Source organism: Topomyia yanbarensis, chromosome 2, assembly GCF_030247195.1.
Source record: "Topomyia yanbarensis strain Yona2022 chromosome 2, ASM3024719v1, whole genome shotgun sequence".
Taxonomy (NCBI): Eukaryota; Metazoa; Arthropoda; class Insecta; order Diptera; family Culicidae; genus Topomyia; species Topomyia yanbarensis.
In genome coordinates, this window is record NC_080671.1 from 382,706,702 (window position 1) to 382,719,113 (window position 12,412).

The window sequence follows — 12,412 nt, forward strand, 5'->3', positions numbered from 1 at the left end:
AGGTTATTGATACAAAAATAATGCAATGTGTATTTTTACACGTTGGATCGTAGAATATTTCAAAATCCTTGAAAACCACAAAGTGACAAAGTTAGAAGAAGTATTAAGGAGTGTAGTGTAGAAAACTTTACAAATGACATTTCAAATCAACAAATAGACATTTGAGGATACTAAGTAGTACTAAATGGAGTTAAAAGGTTTCTCAACAAATTGTCAAAACCGCCAAAGCCCCCTGTTACTTTTTTATATCTTGAGCCCAAAAGCAATCGGAAGAACTCTTTTAAAAAGAATGTTTCTATTGTCATTTAAATCTGCCCGATCACTATTGGGAGATCAGGCTATGTTTCAAAAACACTATATTCTAAGTTCACGTGTTTCCTAGTGACAAGAAAAATTATCACTACCTACCTTTGTATCAATCAATCACCAAACTGTGGTTAAATTAAAGACCTTCCCCTGGCAAAAGTTCAAAGCCTCTGTAGAGCATGATCACCACCCCGGTCGCTCAAGTTGTACAAAGGATAGTGTTCGACGATTACTTTGCTAGACCTTTGGTTGGCTGGTTGTCGTTCATAGTTGTGCCGACGATGATGATGATGATGATGATCTGCTCATGGCTAGGTATTGTAGACATAAACGTGACTACCAAGCGGAAGTTTCAATGCAGCTCAGAAGGCCACCCGGCTCTAGTACAGTTTAAATCGTTTTCCAGCGGCCAATCCCGGCAGTTCCACTCATGTTCTGTTTTGCTTGATAAAACCAGAAAGGAGACTTTTGACCTGTTCTCGAGATTTCCTCTAGAGTGAAGTAACTGTGGAATCTGCATATTTGCAGAGCTTACAGTGAGTTTGTTATAGTACAACAGTGCATTGTTTTTGCTTTGCCACTTATGGTATGCAGTGATTGTACCTGTCCATTTGTAGGGTTGGTGGGAGACGTAGAACTGGTTGTAGTGTTTTTCTTATTTTTTCAATGCTTTAGGAAACTGTGGATATTAAGTCAGGTAAGTACTCAGTGATAAGCAAATGTCAATTGTTTGATTCGCATGCAACGAGCAGAGGAGTTTCGGGTGGTCAGGTGTGTCCACGGGCAGTAATGAGTTGCGAAGTTTTATTATGGACTCTATCCTGAACTAGTATTGCATACGGATGAATAATACCATGATCAGTGCACTGGTAATCAAGGAAGAAGAATTAATAAGTTTGCTTATATTTTAAATGTCTGTGTTGGCAAAGTGTCATTGCTTCTTGCTGAGCGACAGGAGGTTGTCGCAGATCGAACCTTGCTTGTCCCCGGTGTTCAAATGTGATTTGTCTTACTTTGCGTTGTTTGAAACAAACACAACTGAACGAGAATCATAAAGCATATAAATTTAAAAACTCCCCATCCCCCATACGTTACAATTTGTGACATTTTGTCGTACCCCTTTCCCACCCTAAAAGCGTTACGTAATTTATGAATGGTCCCTAAGATAAGAGCGTAAAAACTACGTATAAGGTTAGCCCAGAATTTATGTAATAGCCGCACAAACCTGCTTAAAGCTAAGTATGATTTTTGACTTTTCAGATTCTCCTCGTCAGTGGCTAATAGCTGACTACCCAAGTAAAAATTGAATTGCTTGGAGGCTTTATCGTTCCTTTATCTTGGTTTAAGAAGGCAGGTATCGGAGCCGATGATTTCATTGCGATTTTATGCAGCTGTCATTTGAGTTTCACGGCAATTATTCCATAAAACTTTGTTATGACTTCCACCATATAACTTAATCTTATAAGTTTTATTCGTTGTTGTAAAAAGGTTAAAATAAAACTAATATAACGCAAGTAATCAAGTCATGAGGCAGTTTTATTGTAGACTATTACAAGCATTCAAGTGATTTTTGTATCTTTAAAAAAACCTATTCACAACTATTATTCTTACAGAAGATATAAGACAAACTAAGGAATTATTATAATTATCAATTTTTTACTTGAGTGATTCTTGTTAATTATCGGTTGCAAACCAGTTACTTCGACAAAACAGTTTGTGTTATATTTCTCCCTAATTGATAAAAATTTAGATAAAAGCTATTTTTTCTGCACAAAGATGTTTAAAACCATTTTTGCGCGATAAAAGAACAAAACCTATAACTAAATTAGGTAGGGAATTTGCGTTTTGACCTTGTCTCGTCAGAATTCGACACTAACTTAATGACAGGACAAATCGATCGCCGGATTGACGCTAGCTCCTCAAACGAAAACACTATTTGTGTTTCTGAGTAACGCCCTAACGTCTATCTCTAGTGTTTGAGTGGCGTAAAAATAAACCGTTAATTTCGATAACGCTCGGTGGAGGCCGTTTATGGTATCTGTCATTACTTTTGACATAATATCCTAATAATAAAAGTCAGACCAAGCCAAAATCAAGTAAATAGGCAACCAGCTCCGACAGGATATTTATTTCAAATCAAGTGTTGGAGCGCTCATCGAAACATAAAAATCTTCTTTTCTTGTGAAAATTTTCTGTTAACAATTTCGGAAGGAATGTTGGGCATAGCGTAGTTGGTAAAATGATTCGCTTGTATATAGCTCAGCTGGGTTTGATTCATTAACCCCGCACATAGGTATGGAGATTTAAAAAAAAAACCAACAGGAATGGAATTCCCTTATAAGTCGCTATTCCAATCTTGGAACAATCAAAAATAAGTTCTTGAAATCACAAACCTGAATCGACGGTGACTATAAGAAGTGTTCCTGGCCACAGTGGCCACTTCGATTGGTTCTGAAAACACCTTGTAAAGTTCATGATGAATCAAACCTTTTTTAACTGTATTGTGAAGTTCAAAATTCTAGGAGAATCCACCTTATTTTGCGTTTAATTTAAAAGTTTCCATCATCATATTTGCCCTTTTCAAACGATTCCGAAAATTTTGACAAAACTCAAAAATATTTTAAACTCAAATTTGGCTACTTGATAGTTATAACACGCACGATTGGTCATTTAGGTTATGAATATTACTCAGTTGTTTATCTCTCGAGAAAGTGATCATAATTTAAGTATCACCATTTTGTTTTCATTGAGTGTAGTTTAATCGGAAACGAAGATCGGTCGGTCACGTTTTTATAGATGTTCGACGGATCTTAGTGGAATTCCTCAGTTATTAATGCGTCGCTCGGGCGCGGTACTTTTTTGGAAGTATGGAAGATGACGGCCGTAATTTCACTGACAAAAGTTCCAAACTCATCACGAGTAGAGTCGCGGATCGACAAATATGCTACCAATCTACAATCAGGGTGCTGGAAAAACAGCTCGTGTGAAACAGTGCTTAATCTATTTATTGCTGAAACGATAGCAGGCCATTGGAAATAGAAAAGTTGTTTTGACAGTTTTTGTTCAGTAAAAACGAGTGTTTGAAACAATTAAACTAATTTGTGTATTATAGAGGTATGATGCAAAAAGAAATGCTCCTGAGTTGTTACGCAGTTACACAAAATGTCGTACGAAAGTTACAAGGTACATAGCTATACCGGAATGCGAAATTAACCTTTGTGATCCGCAGGGTAGTGTACTAGGCCATCTTTTGTTTAAACTATTACTTCACAACATGACAGAAATCTTGAAGAATGCGGAAGTAAACATGAATGCCACTGACCTAATTTTGATTTATCATCGGAGATAGTTGCATCAGGCTAATGAACCTGGAACTGACCAAATCTAGTGATTGTTTTTTTTTTGTTGGAGACGAACCACTGCGACCGATATTTAGATCTATTGTGGTATGCCCCTTCCTTAATCTAAGTGTACTATATACTATGACATATCACAATTGATGAGTGATTGTCGTTATTGAGATACACACTCTTCCCAGCTAGGCACTCCACTTCGTATGAAGTTTATTATCTGCTTGGGATTTGCAGTCCAAATATCAAAAGGTTCCAATGTTCCTTTACCGATTGGTTGAAGTGGAAACAACCCAAACTGAACATTTTCAAGACCAAATATTTTTTTGCAACTATGTGGCCGAGTAATGAAAATACTGCGATAGTAGAAATAGATGAAAAAATGGTTGAATGAATTTCAACTATTAAATATCTGGGGAACACATTGGACGAAAACTTAATTTTAATCGCCGACACTTTGCAAGGTCATATAGATGCCCCAGCTATATTTGAACAAATTAATATAAACGTCGCACCACGAACATTACGCAACAACATTATGCTTCGTTTACCGTTCAGACGCACTAATTATAGTATGCATGGAGCCATCACAAAGGATTTTCAACCAGGTTGCTTCAGCTTTCGATTTCAACGTGTCTAGACAAACTCTGCGTCAGCGATTTTCTAGACTTTTTAATCAATCTTTTAACCACATTTGACTTTTTTACCGTTTTTGTGAATTATTGTATGACCACTATTTGTGTATATGACTTGAATGTTAGTAATAAGTTTATTATTAAGACCAACACCATTGGGGCTTTGGTATGCCTGTTGGTGTATAAGACTAATAAAGAAATAAAGATGAGCTCATGAGATAAACATTCCGGAAAACTACCAGAGAGTGTGGCGTTCTTTGTGGGATTAATAGGTTTTTTACATTTGACTCAAAGATAACTGTTTACAAAACCTTTATAGCTCCTCATTTTAATTATTGCACTTCTATTCCGAGCATAGCAGGCTAGAAATAGGTAATGCGACTGTTACTACGATTTGACAAACTAGCTCTGCAAAGTTTAATACTCAATTGTTTACAATAGATGTCAGTTCATCAACGTATTAAATATAATACACTTCTTGAGACAGTCATATTTACAGTGAGAGACTATCATTATTTACTTTCCCTTCTGTTAATAATTCGGTCGCTTTAACATTCTTCCCTCAATTCTTTGCATAATATGCTAGACAAAACCATCGTCTTTCGAACTGTACTGTAAAATACGTGAAAAATGCTATAGTGACGCTTTATAACTCGAAAGAGAAAAAAACAAAGAGAGTTTCTCATTGTAGATATGACGTTTTGAATAAAAGCTCTAGACTTGTTTTTGCCTTTCTCATATAAAAAAGACTATGCAATCACTCCAAAAATCGACTTTTCAAACGACGCCGGATGGCTGAGTGTCATATGCCATTCGATTCAGTTCGTCGAGATCGCAGAATGTCTGTGTGTATGTATGTGTGTGTGTTTTTTTTTGTATGGTAGTGTACAGTGTTTTATAGGTTTTAAAAGCTTCAAAAGCATGGCCTGTAGTGAATTGGCACTCACGACTCACTTACGTGCCAAACCACGAAAACATTCCTTACTCTTTCCGGCCTTCTTTTCCATGGAGCTACGTCAAGGTATTACTTCGTGGGGTTTGCGGTTCGTTGTGCTTTCGTTGCACCTCTTTCTTCTGCTCTATCCCGGACCCTCACTTGGTTTGACCTTTAAGCTTTGATTTAACTCTCGACTCTAATCTTGCTTCTTGTCTCCATCTATTCAGTTGCCGATGAGATCTCGTCCCAGTGAGCCATTCTGATGCTGATTCTTTGAGCCATTTAGCTCATATTTCCGAGAGTCACTCAGCTCCTGGCCTTATCATGATCTACGTGGATAGTCCCCGACGGTGAACTCATCCTTCTGCGACCGATAGTTTTCTAGCGGAGGAATTTCCCCCAACACTAATACCCGCTTCCATGAGCCATTTAGCTCCCAGCTTCATTGAGATCAACTCGTACCGTATCCCACTCCAACTGAGAGTTCCCCGGCAACGGTATTTCTATCGTTTTTTTCATGAGCCAATTAGTTCCCCTTTTTATCACAATTCTGTCGGGTAGTGCACGCCGGTGAATCTACCGCGAATTCCCCGGCGGCAGATTGCTCCCGATACCGATGTTCGTTGCCGTTAGCCCGGCGGTAGACCTAGCCTACTCAACGGGCCAGCAAGTAGGTGCTGAAGTCCGTCCGGCTGGCTATCCGACGCGGTCTACTCAGTCTAATCCCCGGTGGTGGATCTAGCCTACTTACGAGCTACCCGGTAGGGTGTCGAGATCGGTCCGGCGATACCGGTGAAGCCTGACGTCTGGTTCACTGGGGCCTCAACGACCCGAACCTGGTGCTACGTCGCGTACTATTCAACTGGTCTCCGGCGGTGGACTAAGTCTGCACCGTTGGAGAGTTCCCCGGCGGCGTTCTAGCCAATGGCGCTACTTTGTTAGTCCCTTCGCCACTTCCTCTGCAACTCGGGGAGTATACTCGTAACCACTCTGTTGATAGCGTCCCAGATATGCTCGTCGCAGGGCATTCGAGAACCACGCGTTTCGGTGTCTCTTGCACGTTCACACACTCCGGGCAAAGAAGTGATGAAGCGCGTTCAAACCAACGCAAATAATTCCGGAAGCATCCCTGCCCGGACACTACTACGTCAAGTGGAAGTGCACCTCTCCATGCTTCCAATGTTCCCAAGCAGACACATTTCGGATGAGTCGGTGGCTCCACCTTCCTTTCTCCGCGTTGTCCCACTCTTGCTGTCACTTAGCCAACGAGAGTTTTCTTGCTTTCAACCCTTTTGCCACACTAAGGAGCTCGTCGTTGGAAACAAGATTGTCACCAACATTTCCGTCTGCATCAACGTACGGTTTAGGTGGCCATGTGGTTGATTCGTGCTTCGAGAACAGACCCTCCGCGATAATTTTCAGTTTGTTGGCGCACATCTCGACTGGCGGTAAGCTGTATATTAGACTGCCCAGAAAAATGATGAATTTTTGAAAACTCAATCGGCCCACCCCTGAGTCGATTCCTAGTCCCACCAGGAGTAATTGCACCAAATTTGAAGCAAATCGGACAAGTCTAACTACCGGACCAACGTGCCTGAAGTTTGTATGGGATTTTTCAACAATTTACATGTAGAAAACTCACTAGTTCGTATTTTCGTCACTAGGTGGCACTATATGCATCGTATTATCACTGTAAGTGAAAATAAGAAAGATCATTTAATTATCTACAACTTTGTCGAAAACTGCTAGTAAATCCGGCTTTGTTAAAAGAAGTTATTAAACTTTTAACGAAGTGATGTCTGAGTCAGTTTTGCATGGGGCCTAGCAGTGCATGGTTGTGTATCAGTACTCGAGTCCCGCGAACTATACATTTTTGTGAAATAAGGGTTAGATTTAGCTGAATAGTATGCTTACAAGAATTGTAGTAAATAATATGAGTTATGTTTTGGCTAAAAAAAATTAGTTCCACCTGTGACCGCATAGATGGCGCCACCACTAAGTTTTCATAGAAGAGAGATAGAGTATCAATATGTTCGGAAGAAGTACTTAAAACTGCCTGTTCTACAACTTTGTAGAAGACACCAAGTTTCTATCTCTCTTGGTTGAAAAGTTAGTGTTGGCGCCCTCTATGAGGTAACATGTGGAACTAAAATTTTCTAATCAAAGCATGACTCGTATTATTTACAATAATTCTTCTGAACATACCATTGAGCTAAACCTAACGATTATTTCACAAAAATGATTAGTTCGTGTGAATCGAGTACTGATACACAACCATGCACTGCTAGGCCCCATGCAAAACTGACTCAGACATCACTTCGTTAAAAGTTTAATAACTTCTTTTAGTAATGCTGGATTTACTAGCTGTCTTGGACAAAGTTGTAGACAATTAAATTATCTTTCATATTTTCACTTACAGTGATAATACGATGCATACAGTGCCACCTAGCGGCGAAAATGTGCGCTAGTGGGTTTTCTCCATGTAAATTGTTGAAAAATCCCATACAAACTTCAGGCACGTTGGTCCGGTAGTTAGACTTGTCCGATTTGCTTCAAATTTGGTGCAAGTACTCCTGGTGGGACTAGGAATCGACTCAGAGGTGGGCCGATAGGGGTCATTTTTTCCTGTCACTCTACTGTATATATGTGCGTATGTATTTGTGTGTCAAATAATGTCACTCAATTTTCTCAGAGATGGCTTGACCGATTTGCATAAACTTAGTTTCAAATGAACGGTATAACGCTCCGATAAGACGCTATTGAATTTTTAGTTCATCGAAATACCGATTCCGGAGTTACGAGTTGAAGAGTGCGATCACACAGCAAATTCCCATATAAACTAGTAACCCTATGATGTCCGAATGATATAATAAATATTCAAATATGTTCAAAATTACTTTGATTCGCGGGTCTAGATCACTAATGACCCATCAAAGTAGCTTTGACAACATTGACCACCTATGACGGATCTTGAAGCCCCCGGGGAAATTCCCGTACTGATGTCACACTTATTTCGCAGCAAGCTTTTAACCGATTATTACAAAATTGATTTCAATTGAAAGAAATACTACTCTCATTGACTGGCATTGAATTTCATTCAGTTCTGTTTTTTGGTTCCGGAGTTATGGGTTGGTTATTGCGGAAGACGCCGGTGGTTGAGTGGTAAGCGTAACCGCCACCCATCCCAGTTGATCTGGGTTCAATCCCAGCCGAGATCGTTTATATTTTTTGAGGTCAAAAAATCTGTGGTCACGTCTTCCTTTGCAAATAAAATAAAGCGGCTGGTCCCCGGTCCATGAGTTGATGGGTCGATATCTAGTCCAGATAGTTTAGTCACACCTCGTCGGCGTCGGTCATGAAAAAGTTGAATCCAACTTCTATACACTTACTAACAAAAACTCCTCCTCCCGTGATACTTGTACAGTGCGCTGTAGTATATACGGTCTCTAGCAAAAGCAAGCATTGGACTAACATTCCTTCCCTTTACTACGTTCGGGCCTGGCCGGCGCCGGTTTTGATCAATAAACACTTTAGGATTACCAGGAGTTGCACATTGAAAGATGTTTCGCTACTCCTAAGCATTATTATCTACTGATTCCCCGAGCAGCTTCAGCTAGTCTGGATTAGTGATAAAAGAGTGGCAGCCAGGGGTGGTCGCACAAGCTCAAGCTCGGAGTTACAGGTTGGTTATGGCGGTCATTTCTCATATAAACCAGTACAATCGTAGTACCTCATAGGTTAAAAATTTATTGAGATGAGCATCAAATTATTTCGATTCACAGACCTAGATCGCTGATGGCAAATCAAAGATTTTTGGAATATATTGGCCTCTATCCATAATTCCGGTAGTTCCGGGGATATTCTAGAACTAAAGCCACTTCGGTGATGACTGAACCAATTTTCACTAACCTAGTCTCAGATGGAAGGTATAATATGCAGTTCCGTGTTGAAACCTCCATCTACCCCTCCCCACTCTTTTCTCTCGCACCCCCCCCCCCCCTCTCAGTCCGATCTCACTCCTGCATTCCCCTCATCCACCCCGTATACCAAAATAAGTTAGGTGGTTCCCGACGCATGCTCCCCTTCCCACTAATTATACCCCTTCCCTTCTCCACCGCCCGCATTTAAAAATATGTTATGGTAGAAACAACAGTGTACTCTCGCTGGTTAAGCTAATGAAATATTATATTTTTGGTTGTTTCAAGTATGTCAGCGTCGACATGTTACTTATCAGGTTCGTGACAATCGTGCACTTATATATGCTTATCAAATGTAATAAGAATGTAATAAAGATTTCAACAATGTTATATTGAATGTAACCTGATATTAAAACATGGTTTGGATAAATGAGAAAGGCACAATTTTACCATTAGGTGAATTAAAACAGGTTTTATCTATAGGATTATGGAACAATATCACAACGACTGACAAAAACCCAAAAATCGATGTATGTAATTCTTTTGTAAATATTTATTTAATTTTTCTATCAGTTTGAATAAAATTAATTTTTAGCTTGTCGTTGAAGCAAGTGATGTCGAAGATTTCTTTTCAATTCAATTCATAAGAATTGTTCGTACCTTTGAACTTCAAATGCCGACATCTCTAGAACTACATGGCTATAACTTCGTTGGAAAGAAGAATGTGTTAAACAATAAATGTGAGCTTTTTGTACAGAAATCATTTTCGTTTGTTCGGCACCAAGAAAAAAGCAATTAAGAAATTGAATGTTTACAAGCTTTACACGTCTTACAATTTTTGAGGTGACCATTTGTCATGAATCTGGTTTAAAATTGAGTGTAGTTTCAAGATATATAAGCCTCATCTTGTGCATTTTTGCGTAAAAAATTGGCATTCGTAAGAACCAATATAAATACATAAATAGCCTAAAAACGGGAAAATGCTCGTGTTTGAGAGCAACGAAAACGCGAAACGAGTGGCCCCAATTATCGCTCTACCATTTAAGTCAATATGTTGAACAAAGATGGCAGACGCGGCTCTAAACAACGGTAATCTGTCCCAAACGTATCCTCAGTTACATTAATCATCACAAATGGACAAACAAACAACTTGCTTCCAAATACAATGGATTCTGGAAATTTGTAACATGTAGAACAAACAGAGGAAACCACAAAAGATAACCTGAATAGTGGTCGCAGTGGTAAAGTTTCCCATAACAAAAAAACAACTGCGTTAAATGGATAGGATGATAATAGAAACAGGGCTTAAATAGACTAATTACCCAAAGTCCTCTTTAATTATCAACAGAATACATGTCGCCAAATCTCTGACTGAACGTTTCTTTTTTCAAAATACGCCACCCCCACCCACTGATCGCTCCAATGGTTCATCCGCTCTGAAAGCTCACCTGTACCTGTGCCCGATATGCTCGGTTCAAGCAGCGACGAAGCCGAGAGAAAGAATCTCGCATCACACTGACAGCCGTTCGCTAGTGCCTGGTCCTAGGCACGTGAAAAGGCACACCGGGTGGCTTAGTAGTAGCTATCCAGCAGAGGATTTACCACTTAGTACAGTCAGTCGATCGGGTGGGTGAGAGAGAGCAGTTGAGTTGAGCTTTTATTCACGCGCCGTCGAGCTTTTTTTCGGCATCGCTCGGTTGCGCGCGTTACTGTAGTGGTATCCGTGGCCGAGAAATTCTATATAAAAGTCTACGGCATTCATAATTTCTTCTTTATTTGTTGTCCAAAGGTGCTGCCGAGTGCTGTTGCTGCGAGTGAGTTGTTGTTTCGGAAAATAAAAGTGAAGGTTCAGAGTTTTTTGTCGTTATTCTTACTGTGGCTATTCAAGGATTGGTTCACTTCAATAAAGTACTGGTGTGGATTTTTTTCCGTTAAAAGTAACTTTTAGTGCACCAACGGATTTTCATAAATGACAAATCTAAGACTATTGTGAACTCTTCGGAGAACCTGTGCGATGTGGATCGTTATTTAATCGTTTATGAATCGATCAGAAAACACAATAATAAACAAGAAAATGGTTCGCAGTGCACGAAGAAGCCAAATATTTGGAAACCAATAACATTGGCAAAATGCATTGAAACAAAAACGAAAGTGTGCAAAGTGAAGTAAGAGTGTGCAGAATAAACACGAATGCAGACACACAAACTGGCAGGAAAAAGAAAAAAAAATAGTTATTTTTGGGTCCCGCGAAGGAACACAAATGTGCGCGAAAGAATTGGGCCGACAGCGCCTCTCACCCCAACAAACAATACCACATCTAATACCCGATTACCAGTGATCAGTCCGAGTCCGAGTGTGTGTTGTAGTAAAAGAAACCGAAATCTTTGCTTGCGCACACCTTGGAGCCTGTTGTCGGAGCTCTACTTTTTCTTAATCATCCAAACACCGGAGAGACGCCACACATTTTCTGAAACGATTTTGTCGTTGCGGGGCGGTGGGGGCTTTGTGTAACTGACTGATCGGTCGGCTGGGTTTGGCTCGGAATGATCTGCACCCCTGATTGGATTCGGTGCGGGGGGAAAAGCGTGCTCAAAATCGAATTATAAATACGGGCAGAGAGTTATATAAGGGGGAATATTGCAAACACCTGTTTTTTGTTGTTGTGACGTACGGTCTAACTAGGACTGCACAGCAGCACGTGGACCGATTGGAACGCATTTTACGTTTTTGGGCGAATTAGATTTGGAATAAGGTTATGTGTCATGTGTCTAATTGGGAATCCCTTGTTATTCAAAGGACGAAGTTTAAAACATAATTTCTTTAGTAGAATGGAAACAATTAAAATTGAAGAAGATTAATTCGGTAGAATTGAAAATAGCTTTAATCCATTCATCGTAGCTCAACGATTTATAAGTAGCCACTAGTAAACAACACCGGGTTCGCCGCTCATGGCCGGCAGTAATTGTAATTCTTTCAAGCGATGTCCGTTGCGGAACAAAGAACTGCAGTTTCGAAAATGGAGAATGTGGATAATGATGCAAAATAATGCACTATGGGTGCCCAATTTTAATTTCATAATTATTTGTTTTAGAAATCGAATTGTTCAAATTGCCTGGTGTTTGATTTTGAACAAATAAACCAATTTTAAACCAAAGATATATTATTTTTACAGGTAACTTTCGGGGTTCAGAAAGAAATTGTAACTCGTCATATTATATTATAAATGACAACATGATATGACGCACGAACGAAGGTCGTTCATTAATG

At 39.6% G+C, this 12,412-nt stretch overlaps 1 protein-coding gene across 3 annotated transcripts in view; it reads left to right on the forward strand.

Moving 5' to 3' along the window:
- The first annotated feature begins 10,820 nt into the window (after positions 1-10,820).
- LOC131684688 (protein takeout-like) overlaps positions 10,821-12,412 on the forward strand; it is an 89,829-nt gene continuing 88,237 nt past the window's right edge. The window contains exon 1 of one of the 3 annotated variants that reach the window (XM_058967776.1): positions 10,821-10,959. The gene's annotated coding sequence lies outside the window, so the exon portion shown is untranslated. Of the gene's footprint in view, positions 10,992-12,412 lie in introns of all 3 variants that reach the window. The other 2 variants (XM_058967777.1, XM_058967778.1) reach the window with 2 other exon arrangements.